The sequence below is a fragment of the Cervus canadensis genome, chromosome 10 (assembly GCF_019320065.1).
Source record: "Cervus canadensis isolate Bull #8, Minnesota chromosome 10, ASM1932006v1, whole genome shotgun sequence".
Lineage (NCBI taxonomy): Eukaryota > Metazoa > Chordata > Mammalia > Artiodactyla > Cervidae > Cervus > Cervus canadensis.
In genome coordinates, this window is record NC_057395.1 from 70,066,242 (window position 1) to 70,079,707 (window position 13,466).

The 13,466-nt window shown below is 42.6% G+C and overlaps 1 protein-coding gene and 1 pseudogene across 12 annotated transcripts in view; one reads left to right on the forward strand and one right to left on the reverse strand.

The window, feature by feature from the left end:
• The window catches only part of PTPRT (protein tyrosine phosphatase receptor type T), a 1,113,287-nt gene that overhangs the window by 751,236 nt on the left and 348,585 nt on the right, over positions 1 to 13,466 (reverse strand). The window lies entirely within an intron of this gene.
• On the forward strand, positions 11,928 to 12,647 carry LOC122448501 (annotated as a pseudogene).

The window sequence follows — 13,466 nt, forward strand, 5'->3', positions numbered from 1 at the left end:
TTGAAAAGAGACGAAGAGACACTAATAATGATCAAAGGATCAATCAAGAAGAAGATATAACAATTATAAATTATACATGCACCCAACATAGAGCACCCGCAATATGTACGGCAAACACTAACGATATGAAAGAGAAATTAATAGTACACAATAATAGTGGCGAGGACTTTAATACCCACTCACAACTATGGATAGATCAACTACACAGAAAATTAACAAGGAAACACAAACTTTAAATGACACAATGGACCAGCTAGACCTAATTGATATCTATAGGACATTTCACCCCAAAACAATCAACTTCACCTTTTTCTCAAGTGCACACGGAACCTTCTCCAGAATAGATCACATCCTGGGCCATAAATCTAGTCTTGGTAAATTCAAAAAAATTGAAATCATTCCAGTCATCTTTCCTGACCACAGTGCAGTAAGATTAGATCTCAATTACAGAGAAAAAAATTGTTAAAAATTCAAACATAATGGAAGGCTAAATAACAGCTTCTGATAAAAACCAACATCATAGAAGAAATCAAAAAGAAAATCAAAATATTGTTATAGAAAGTGAATGAAAATGGAAAACACAACAACCCAAACCTATGGGACACTGTAAAGCGATATTGCTAAGGGGAAGTTATAGCATTACAGGTCACATCAAGAAAAACAAGAAAAAAAAGGCCCAAATAATAACCAACTCTACACTAAAGCATTAGAGAAGGAAGAAATGAAGAACCCCAGGGGAGAAGGAAAGAATTCTTTAAAAAAAATCAGGGCAGAAATAAATGCAAAAGAAACTAAAGAGACCATAGCAAAAATCAACAAAGCTAAAAGCTGGTTTTTTGAAAAAATAAACAAAATTGACAAACCATTAGCAAGACTCATTAAGAAACAGAGAAGAACCAAATTAACAAAATTAGAAATGAAAATGGAGAGATCACAACAGACAACACTGAAATACAAAGGATCATAAGAGACTACCACCAGCAGCTCTATGCCAATAAAATGGACAACTTGGATGAAATGGACAAATTCTTAGAAAAGTATAACTTTCCAAAACTGAACCAGGAAGAAATAGAAGATTTTAACAGACCCATCACAGGCAAGGAAATCGAAACTGTAATCAAAAATCTTCCAGCAAACAAAAGCCCAGGACCAGATGGCTTCACAGCTGAATTCTACCAAAAATTTAGAGAAGAGCTAACACCTACCTTACTCAAACTCTTCCAGAAAATTGCAGATGAAGGTAAACTTCCAAACTCATTCTATGAGGCCACCATCACCTTAATTCCAAAACCAGACAAAGATGCCACAAAAAAAGAAAACTACAGGCCAATATCACTGATGAACATAGATGCAAAAATCCTTAACAAAATTCTAGCAAACAGAATCCAACAACATATTAAAAAAATCATACACCACGACCAAGTGGGCTTTATCCCAGGAATGCAAGGATTCTTCAATATTCCGCCAAATCAATCAAATGTAATTACACCACATAAAAATTGAAAGATAAAAAACCCATATGATTATCTCAATAGATGCAGTTAGAAAAGCCCTTTGACAAAATTCAACACTCATTTATGATTAAACTCTCCAAAAAGCAGGAATAGAAGGAACATACCTCAACATAATAAAAGCTATATATGACAAACCCACAGCAAGCATCACCCTCAATGGTGAAAAATTGAAAGCATTTCCCCTGAAATCAGCAACAAGACAAGGGTGCCCACTCTCACCACTACTATTCAACATAGTGTTGGAAGTTTGGCCACAACAATCAGAGCAGAAAAAGAAGTAAAAGGAATCCAGATAGGAAAAGAAGAAGTGAAACTCTCACTGTTTGCAGATGACATGATCCTCTACATAGAAAACCCTAAAGACTCTACCAGAAAATTACTAGAGCTAATCAATGAATATAGTAAAGTTGCAGGATATAAAATTAACACACAGAAATCCCTTGCATTCCTATATACTAACAATGAAAAAACAGAAAGAGAAATTAAGGAAACAATACCATTCACCATTGCAACAAAAAGAATAAAATACTTAGGAGTATATCTACCTAAAAAAACAAAAGACCTATACATAGAAAACTATAAAACACTGATGAAAGAAATCAAAGAGGACACAAACAGATGGAGAAACATACCGTGTTCATGGATTGGAAGAATCAATATTGTCAAAATGGCTATTCTACCCAAAGCAATCTATAGATTCAATGGCAATTCCCTATCAAGACCAACGGTATTTTCACGAACTAGACCAAAAATTTCACAATTGTATGGAAATTACAAAAACCTCGAATAGCCAAAGTAATCTTGAGAAAGAAGAATGAGAACTGGAGAATCAAACCCTTTTGCCTTTGACCTTCAGGGCCTCTACTACAAAGCCACAGTCATCAAGACAGTATGGTACTGGCACAAAGACAGAAATATAGACCAATGGAACAGAATAGAAAGCCCAGAGATAAATCCACGAAACTATGGACACCTTATCTTTGACAAAGGAGGCAAGGATATACAATGGAAAAAAGACAACCTCTTTAACAAGTGGTGCTGGGAAAACTGGTCAACCACTTGTAAAAGAATGAAACTAGAACACTTTCTAACACCATACACAAAAATAAACTCAAAATGGATTAAAGATCTAAATGTAAGACCAGAAACTATAAAACTCCAGAGGAGAACATAGGCAAAACACTCTCCAACATAAATCACAGCAGGATCCTCTATGACCCACCTCCCAGAATATTGGAAATAAAAGCAAAAATAAACAAATGGGACCTAATGGAAACTTTAAAAGCTCTTTGCCAACTACAAAGAACTATAAGTAAGGTTGAAAAGACCCCACCCTCAGATTGGGAGAAAATAATAGCAAACGAAGCAACAGACAAAGGATTAATCTCAAAAAAATACAAGCAACTCCTGCAGCTCAATTCCAGAAAAATAAATGACCCAATCAAAAAATGGGCCAAAGAACTAAACAGACATTTCTCCAAAGAAGACATACAGATGGCTACCAAACACATGAAAAGATGCTCAACATCACTCATTATCAGAGAAATGCAAATCAAAACCACAATGAGGTACCATTACACGCCAGTCAGGATGGCTGCTATCCAAAAGTCTACAAGCAATAAATGCTGGAGAGGGTGTGGAGAAAAAGGAACCCTCTTACACTGTTGGTGGGAATGCAAACTAGTACAGCCACTATGGAAAACAGTGTGGAGATTCCTTAAAAAACTGGAAATAGAACTGCCATATGACCCAGCAATACCACTTCTGGGCATACACACTGAGGGAAACCAGATCTGAAAGAGACACGTGCACCCCAATGTTTCATCGCAGCACTGTTTATAATAGCCAGGACATGAAGCAACCATAGATGCCCATCAGCAGATGAATGGATAAGGAAAGCTTGTGGTACATATACACCATGGAAAATTACTCAGCTGTCAAAAAGAATTCATTTGAATCAGTCCTAATGAGATGGATGAAACTGGAGCCCATTATACAGAGTGAAGTAAGCCAGAAAGATAAAGAACATTACAGCATACTAACACATATATATGGAATTTAGAAAGATGGTAATGATAACCCTATATGCAAAACAGAAAAAGAGACACAGAAGTACAGAACAGACTTTTGAACTCTATGGGAGAAGGTGAGGGTGGGATGTTTCGAAAGAACAGCATGTATATTATCTATGGTGAAACAAATCACCAGCCCAGGTGGGATGCATGAGACAAGTGCTCGGGCCTGGTGCACTGGGAAGACCCAGAGGAATCGGGTGGAGAGGGAGGTGGGAGGGGGGATCGGGATGGGGAATACGTGTAAATCTATGGCTGATTCTTATCAATGTATGACAAAAATAATAATAATAATAATAATAAAAAATTAAAAAAAAAAAAAAGAATTCCATTCCCACTTTTACTCTTTACCTAATTTTTCAACCTCTGTATGTTTTTACCCTGTGTTATTATAAATATGTTCATAGGTGTCCTCGGAATCTTTTTGAAACACATACACATATTCAAAAATAAATATTTTTATTCTTCTAAAAAAATAAAAATAAAAGTATTGCAATAAGAAAAATGGCAATGGAGAGCAAGATCAGGCTCAACTGTGAATACAGTGAAGACAGTGGGGATTTATAGCCAAGAAGCAGAGTGAGGGGGTCAAAGGGTGAAAATTTACTAAGAGGAGACATCAAGAAGAGGGAAGAAATCTCGCTAAAGTGACTTAATAGGATTCTTGCCAATGGCAAGCCAGGGTGATCAGATATCAATGGTGAGGGATGAAGAACTTGATCAGGTATCAAGGGTGATCAGATATCAAGGGATGGAGGGATTCTCACTATATTGGCTTAGCAGGATTCTTACTAAAGTTGGGCTAGGCAGGTCAAAACAAGATGGAGGTAGGAAGTGGGGGATAATGTCAAGGCCTAGTTGAGAAAAGGGATCAGAGGAATCTAAACTGTGGTCAAGGAGTCTTTTTTTACCCCCAGTCTGCCACAAATCCTGTGCTGTGTGGCTGGTATTAACTAAATGTTCATTGTGCTAAGCTGAGAATCGATACTCAGAGTAGCCCTGCTTAACTTGAGCAAAGGTCCAGAGCTCTCTCTTTTTTGCTCTTCTTGAGCTGAAACAGCAAGAGTAGGTGCCCCAGTAGATGGTATCCAAGGGGCTGGGAGGAGGAGAGGAAGACAGGAAAATCCAACAGCCAAAATTAACCACAAATGCACACTATTTTCCCACAATTCCATAGCACCAAGGCTTTTCCAGGGCAATCATTTCAAATGCCTCTCATAGCCATATTGCAAAGAAGCTTATTTATCTTATTGTATTACAAATGGAGAAATGGACAATCCAGGAGGTTAAGTGTCATAGGTCATACACCCAGAATGTTTCACTTTACATTTATCTCTTACTATTTCCCCGGAATACAGTCTCAAAAATAAAAATGTCTAATGAGAAGATATGCACACTTTATATGTGCACTTTATATCTCCAGCAGATATTAAGTTGTCTTCCCTAAATAGTGTAACTTGCACTCATACCTGCCTGCTTCTCAGAAGTCTCACCAAGAGTGAACATATGTCTAACGGATCTTATGTCATTCTCATTGATTTGGAAGAGCTCTTTCAATATTAATAATATCAATCATTTGTTTTGTGTGTGTATGTGTATTGCAAATATCAGAATTCAGTTTGCTGTGAATCTTCTAATCTTTTTAATGGTATTTAGGAACAAATACATAAATATTTTTCTGCATTGCTTCTACCTTTAATGGTAACATCAGAAAACTGTCCTACTCTCAAAGATTAAAGATTTACATATGTGTCACATGTCCTGGATGCTTTCAAATTTTTATACTTAACTGGAATGTGTTATTATCTAAAATATATTTTGGTATATAATATGAAGTAAGACCCTAACTCAACTGATCCACATCCTTCCCTGGTGAGTTATCATTATAATTTCACCATGACTTGTTTCATTAACTGGAAATGTTAAGTTTATCTTAGCATACACACACACACACACACACACACACACACACACACACTCCTTTTTGAAAAATATTTTCTTCCATTTACCTCTTATTGGACTGCTATATGACATTTGGGCTTTAATTTAGTTGGTTTTGATTCCAGGATACTTTTCTAAACCTTAGAAGGAGTTGCTAAGCCCCCCCCCCCATTATTCACTTTTAATATCTGCTTCATGATCTGTGACAATTTTCCCAAATAAACCTTAAAATCATTTTATAACATTTGCTTATAAATCTGTATTAGATTGAGTTGACCAACAAGTTCATTCAGGTTTTCCCCACAACATCTTACAGAAAAACCTGAAGAAACTTTTGGGCCAACTCAATAATTCATATTATATATTTCAAATTAAACTGACAAGCATTAAAAATATCAAGTGTTCACATCCAAGAAATGGCTTCCTTCTAAAAACTCTTTGTAGTACCTCTCAATTTCTTTGCCTTTTCTATTTTGGGTGCTTTATAGAATTAATCCCTTTATGTTTTCAAGCCAGTTATTGTTAACATTTAGGAAATTGTTGATTTTGTATATTTATTCCCTACCTAGTCACCTTACTGGGCTTTTAAAGGGTACTAATGGTGTTTCACTTATTTCTCTTGGGTTTTGGGTAGTTAATAATATCCTTTGTGAATAATAACTTTATCTTTTTTTTCCATAATTATACTTCCAATTCTGCTCCTAGAAATCCCTGAATGAATGTGATAGTATTCACATGCATCCTTACATTTTTAGGATAAGGGTTGTTGATTTGGAATAAACATGCTCTAGCACATTAATAAAATCACTTTACATGACTTTTCAGGATGACAGTTATTCTCTGTGCACTCCATCCCCAATCCAGATCTGTCCCCACCCTACTCTGTTCTCTGAGTGTCTGACTTCCGTGATCTGCATCTTCCAGCCTCCCTCATCCCCTGCTTCTGGCTGAGCTGACAAATAGCAAGTACTGGCAGAAGACCAGAGAGTGAGAGGAATGAATTTTGGTGGTGGTCATGTTCTTCTATAGCCTGTCACGCTGTCTTGTAACACCATTCACAACCATTGCTCTTCGTCTGAGGGGTAGGAACAACTTACTACAGTGGTCAAGCCCCTTCCTACAGTGGTCAGCCCCTGGGCTTGTCACCATGTCTTGTTGATTCCCTTAATCCTGACCTCACACCTATTTCATCAAACTCTTCATCAAGCCCTTCATATGCCATGCACATCTCACCCATATCTTCCCTTAATGGACTGATAAATTAGGACCCATTATTAAGTATTTTCAAATGTCTTCACAACATCTCAAAATGGTCAAAATATCTTTCTTTGTGACATTTAAACATTCAGTCATTCATTTATCTATTCAATTAAAAACTGAGTCTCTACTATGTGCTAATTGCTGTGGTAGGCACTGAGATTAGGACAGGGGGAGAAAGACAGATGAGCTCTCTGCCCCTGAAGTTCTCTTCAGAAAACAAATACAAAGACAATTATTTAATAATAAAATACTTAATATTACAATAGTGACTAAGAAAGAGTGTCTGACCAAGAGTAACAGAGGGGTTGTATTTAGAAAGGAGAGAACATTTATCACAAAAGGTGACATTTAAGTTGAGAAAGCACTGGGGAAGAGCCTTCCAGAAAGTGAGAGCAGCAAGTGCAAACGTCCTGAGGCATGAAGGAGCCTGGTGAGGCTGATAAACTGGCAGAAGGGGCATCAGGAAAGAGGATGCAATAGAGGACACGAACAAAAAGGCAGGCAGGAACCAGATCACTGATGCCAGACAGAAATACAGTGCAAGTCACGGTGCTGTAATTTTAAGCTTTTAGTAGCCACAGTAAAAGGAAAGGTAAAAATAAATAGGTGAGATTTATCTTTAAAGTGTTTTATGTAACCCAATATACCTAAGATAGTATCTCTTCAACATTTAAACAATGTAAAATATTAATAAGACTGCATGTGTGTATATATACACTATACCTATAAATGTGTGTATATATATACATATTTATTATATACATATACATAATATATACATATATATTTACATATACATGTGTATATACATACATATATATATATGATACATTTTTGAGATGTGGTATGCATTTTACAGGTTTCCATGGTGGCTCAGATGGTAAAGAATCTGCCTGCAATGCAGGAGATCCAGGTTCAATCACTGGGTCAGGAAGAAGGAAACAGCAATCCACTCCAGTATTCTTGCCTGGAGAATTCCATGGAAGGAAGAGCCTGGCAGGCTACAGTCCATGGGGTCACAGAGTCAGACATGACTGAGTAACACACACAGGTGCATTTTACACCTAGAGCACATCTCAGTTTGGACTGGCCATATTTCAAGGACTCAATAGCCCCATGTGGCTGCTGGCCACTGTCCCAGTCAGCACAGGGCTAGCTCATGCCCGTCACGCCTGGTGACAGAGGAGGTGGGTCAGGAGGGGCAGGACATGCGCAATCCATCTCTACGCTACCAGCATCAAGCCTGGCACGCAGTAGGTGCTTGATGTGAAGTGTGCTGCGCAGAGCAACAGGAAACCTGCAGAGAGATGCTAGGTCCTACAAGTGGAGAAGTGTCACCGAGAGCCCTCAGGTACCTGCTTTAGGAAGCTGGGTCTATTCTGGGTCTGGACGCTGGAGTCCGCCCGCTGGGTCTCCTACTGTGGAGGCCGCCCAGGGCCGCCTCTCCTGTGGCTGGGGCACTTGGCACAGCTGCTCCCTTAATTCAGAAAGATCACACAGCACCACATGCCAAGAGTGGCAGGGAGGAAGCCCATTAGCATTCATTGTACACAGCTTTTCATTTGGAAAAGCACCTCAAATGTGCCGATCCACATTGCTTTGCTTCATTTTTCAACATTCATGAGTGTAATTGCATTTATTTTTCTCGTCAAGACTGCAAAACAAGTGATAATTTACTATATTACAGCCCATATCGGCTGGGTTTATAGCCACAACAGTTCTAATCTGCCCTAGAAGGGCTGGGTTGGGTAAACAGGGGTGGTCTTTTTAGCAGAGAAAAATCTATATCTTTGCAACAGGAAGCTTGTTCATCAGGCCAGCTGTTCAACAGGTCACAATAATAGTGACAACAACTAACCCTTAGAGAGACACTGAACTCACGAAGCAGGTTCACCTCCACTATCTTGATTGCTTTTTATAGTAATAAGGTGAGGCAGACATGTACTTCCATTCCTATGTCACAGAAGAAGAGACTGAGATTCAGAGAGGTCCTCAGTCATCCATGGTAATAGGTTGGTGAACAGCAGAAGTGAAGTTCAAACCTGGATACCCAAGATAGGAACCCCCCTGCTTTGTCTATGGTGCCACATGGCAGTACCTGAGCTCTGGCAAAGCCTGAAACCCTACAGTTATGCTGGCAGAAGTGAAGTGGGCATGCTCTTAAAATGGTTCAAATCTGACGTGCCCACAGCATCTGTGATCACTGCGAAGACTTATTTCCTTGAATCTACCCTTGCAGAACGCTGACTTTCAAGGTTCACATCTCTATTGAAGGGCCAATCCTGGTACACCCCATTTGGGGCTATCTAGACATGAAAGCGGGAAAGCACAGTCCAGCCTCGTGTCTGAGGATCACTCCCAGAGGATGCTCTCATCCCCTTGAAAGCAGAAGCTGAGCCCAAGTGATGCTCAGACTTCAGGTCATAAATACTAATGAATTAATGACTAATTTTACAACTGATCAACAGGACTCAGCCCTAAAAGCTTACAGATCTGTTAACCTCATTTCCTAAGCAAGATGAAAGTAGTAGATAGGTCAGTGATGGCCAGACCCTCATCTCGTCTTCCACCCCCTAATTATAACAAACTGGAGAAGAGAAACAAGAAGAGCTGGTTATGCCCTAAGGGATCTGAGTGGCATAGGGAAGACCACATAAAACCTAGATTGCAGGCATAAGCGGTTGCTTTGGCAAGGTGGGGCATCTCCTGGGGTCCAGCCCACCTCCCCAGCTCCCCGTGAGGCAGGGAAGAGGGGCTAGGGAGGAACTGCAGCGTCAGAAGATTCCAGAGCTGAAGTGGGTTCAGGAAGTGGGTCCAGGCACCTGGCCAAGGTGCTCTAGTCCACAGGGTGTGCCTCCCCCACCCCTGTCCTGTCCCTTCCCTACAGTCAGACCATCTTCCCCTCTGGGGTATGGCTCTCTTGACACGGGCAAATGTGCCTTCATGAGCGCTCTCCCACCCCCAGCCAGGGGAAAATGACCAGGCCCAGCCATTCAAGGACCAGGAAAGCACATTGGACAAGGGACCTCTGACAGCGACCCTTAGTACAAAGGGCCTAAAAGGGTTTCAAAGGCCAGCTGGAGTGACAGTGTCACAGCACACGCATGCACACACGCGCACACACAGATCTCAGGCCTGATAAGACCTCCGTTATTCCTTCAGTAGAAACAGGTTAACACCCACCCCCCACGGTGAGCCCGAGCTGAGACAGCACAGGAAGGAGGCACAGGGGCCACAGAGAGCGCTGACCACGTGCCCCTGAACCATGCATCTGTTCCGTGTTCTCGTGTTATCTCGTTTCACCTCCACATCCTCCAATCACATTACCTTCATCTTCTAGGTTACGGAAAATCAGAGCCATACCGAAACTAAACAGCTTGGTTTAAGGTGTCCCTCTGGCTGGGCCACCTCTGAATTCTGTGTACATTTTGAGTAGCCTTTCCAAACATCAACTATTCAGAGAATTAAGAGCAGAGGTTACTGATGTTTCATTTCCAACGCAGGAAAACAGTCCTTCAATTCAAGCAAATAAGCTCTCTGTTATTATTTTCCATACTGCAAAGCCTAACTGTTTAGTCCAAAGTCTTGAAAATCGAGCTTGGAAGGCTGACATTTTGCTTGAAATGGTCAAAATCAGATAATTGTTTCATTCATCATGGGTGTTAAATGCACTTTTTCTTCTAATTGCCGCCTCTACGCAGCAAAGAAAAATGAGATTAAATGTTCAAAGTTTGGAATGATAACTAGTGGGTGGCCTGGTGGCCCACAGGCTTGCATGCTCCATCTGCTCTGGCTAACCCTGTCTTACCTCACTTCCACGTACATTTTAGATTTTCCTAGTTCCTGTTTCTTGAAGTCCCCGATAATACAACAAATTATGCAGCAGCAGAACTGCCTCACAGAATGCGCACGCTGTTAGAAGCATGGGAGGGGGGTGACACTCAGGGCCCCTCGTTGTATGCGCAAGGTCAATGGGGCCCAGTGAGGCTAAGCAATTGACTCCAGGCCACACAGCTAGGCACTGACGCAGCAGGCCCAGAACCCAGGCCTCCTTAAACCCACAGGGTACACAGTGCTTTGAACCAAAGCCTGTATTTCAGCCATATCTGATTTTCTGTTTCCTTTAATCCTGTTTCCAAGTAGCTCATGTTTCAATCTTCTGTAAACTTACTTATTCAATATTAAATGAAGGCATATTGGCTGTCAGGGCTGGTTCTAAGGCTGGAGGACGCAAAGCTCTGAACAGGAAAGTTGATTCTTGGCCTGATGGAGCTTATATTTGATTGAGGAAGAGGGGTGTTAAATGCAAAATTACATGTGGCTCCACTGCATTAGTCTCTCTAGATGCATAGCCTGGAGCCAGGTCTGGAGACACAAACAGAATTCTGAGACCTGGGTGGTACCCCAGGCAAAGGACAGGAAGAAATCATAGAAACTGGAAAGAAGGGGCACCCCCAGGGCACATGCCTGGATAAGGCTCTATCTCCTCATCAAGCTCCTGGCCCTCTGTCCACCCCCTGCAGCGTGGGAATTGCCAGTTCTGCTCTCTGCCCCATCTCTCCTCATTCTCTGGGAAGTCCTGACCTTGGTCCAGAGGTTACCAAGCAGACCTCAGAGCAGACTGCTCGTCACTGGTGGAACAGTCATTCCAACTCAGATCACTCTGATTTCCAAGTTTACGTTCTATTTGCTTCTTCCCCGTAAAAAGAACACAGGGGACCTTCCTCACTGAGGACACAATGTCCTGGAGACTGTGTCTTAGAGTTTTGCATCATTTCGACCCTTCTAAGCTCTTCTGTCACCAGCAAAACCCATTAGCAACTCCAAGGAGATAAAAATAGAATTGGGGTAATAAAATAAAGAAAGTGAAAATCGTTTAATCGTGGCCAACTCTTTGCGACCCCACGGACTATAGACTGCCAGGCTCCTCCATCCATGGAATTCTCCAGGCCAGAATACTAGAGTGGGTAGCCGTTCCCTTCTCCAGGGATCGTCCCAACCCAGGAACAGAACCAGGTCTCCAGCATTGCGGGCAGCTGAGTCACCAGGGAAGCTCATAAAATAAAACAAAGTCTAGCCCTCTAGGAAAGGACGCGAGGGGAACAGGCAGCCAGTCGGTTCCCGCGTGTCCTGTGACTCCGCGGCATGGTCGTCAAGAAGATTGCCCTTTTCGGCGCCACCGGCAACACCGGGCTCACCACGCTGGCGCAGGCGGTGCAAGCAGGCTATGAGGTGACGGTGCTGGTGCGGGACCCCTCCAGGCTGCCCTCAGGGGCCCCAGCCGGCCCACGTGGTGGTGGGTGACGTCCGGGAGCCGGCTGACATGGACAAGACTGTGGCTGGGCAAGATTCTGTCGTCGTGCTGCTGGGCACCCGCAATGACCTCAGTCCTACCACAATGATGTCTGAGGGTGCCCAGAACATCGTGGCGGCCATGAAGGCCCATGGCGTGGACAAGGTTGTGGCCTGCACCTCGGCCTTCCTACTGTGGGACCCTTCCAAGGTGCCCCCAAGACTGCAGGATGTGACTGATGACCATGTCCGGATGCACAAGGTACTCCAGCAGTCGGGCCTGAAGTACGTGGCCGTGATGCCACCACATATAGGAGACCACCCATTGACTGGGGCCTACACAGTGACCCTGGATGGACGAGGGCCCTCGAGGGTCATCTCCAAACACGACCTGGGCCACTTCATGCTGCGCTGCCTCACCACTGATGAGTACAACGGGCACAGCACCTACCCCTCCCACGTGTATGAATAGGGCTCTGGCCCTGTCCGGGAGGACAGCATCCTGTGAAACAGAGAACAAAGAAAGGGGGCAATAAAACTAGAGCCAAGAGCTTCAGATTACTCTAGAGGATCCACATCTAAAAAATAAAAACAAAGTCTAACCTTTCGGGGTTTCTTTTCCTTTACACTTAGTCTAGTTTCACCTGCTCACAGTGGGGCACAAGCAGAGGCCTGCACCGGACCCTTCTGACCAGAGTCCCTCGAGTGAAAAGGCTGCACCTAACAGCACATCGCCTGGGTGTGCCATCTATGTAGAAGCCCTGCACATACATGTCACTGCAAGGCAAGGTGGTGACGGCAGACCATGTGCAGAAGCATTGTGCACATGCTTCAGTTCAATATGGTGGCAGTGGGCCATGAGCAGAGATGCTGCACACGACCTCAATTCAAGATGGCGGCAGTAGGCTGCATGCTACACCCAGATCTGGAGCCATGACCATCACAGCTGCACCTGACCCACGAGAATTCCACCCCCCTCCCCACGGCCCCACTGACAGGAACCCTATAAAGCAGCCCCACCACTGGCCTTTTGGGAAGAGCACGTGCTCAAGCAGTGGTCCTCAAACTCATTGGCACCAGGGGCCAGTTTCATGGAAGACAATTTTTCCACGGACTGGCAGAGGGAGGGGATGGTTTCAGGATGATTCAAGCACATTTATTGTGCATTTTACTTCTATTATTATTACATCAGCTCCACCTCAGATCATCGGCATTAGATCCCAAAGGTTTGGGACTCCTGCTCTAGAGCGTGAACTCAAAACGTCTCCATTCTTAGATTGAGAATAAAGCTTTCCTTTGCTGCTGAATGAACTCAGTCTTGTTCTATTGGCTCCAACACCACCAAGCAGGAGGAACCTTCTTGGGGGCTCAACTCAAAAGGGTCAGT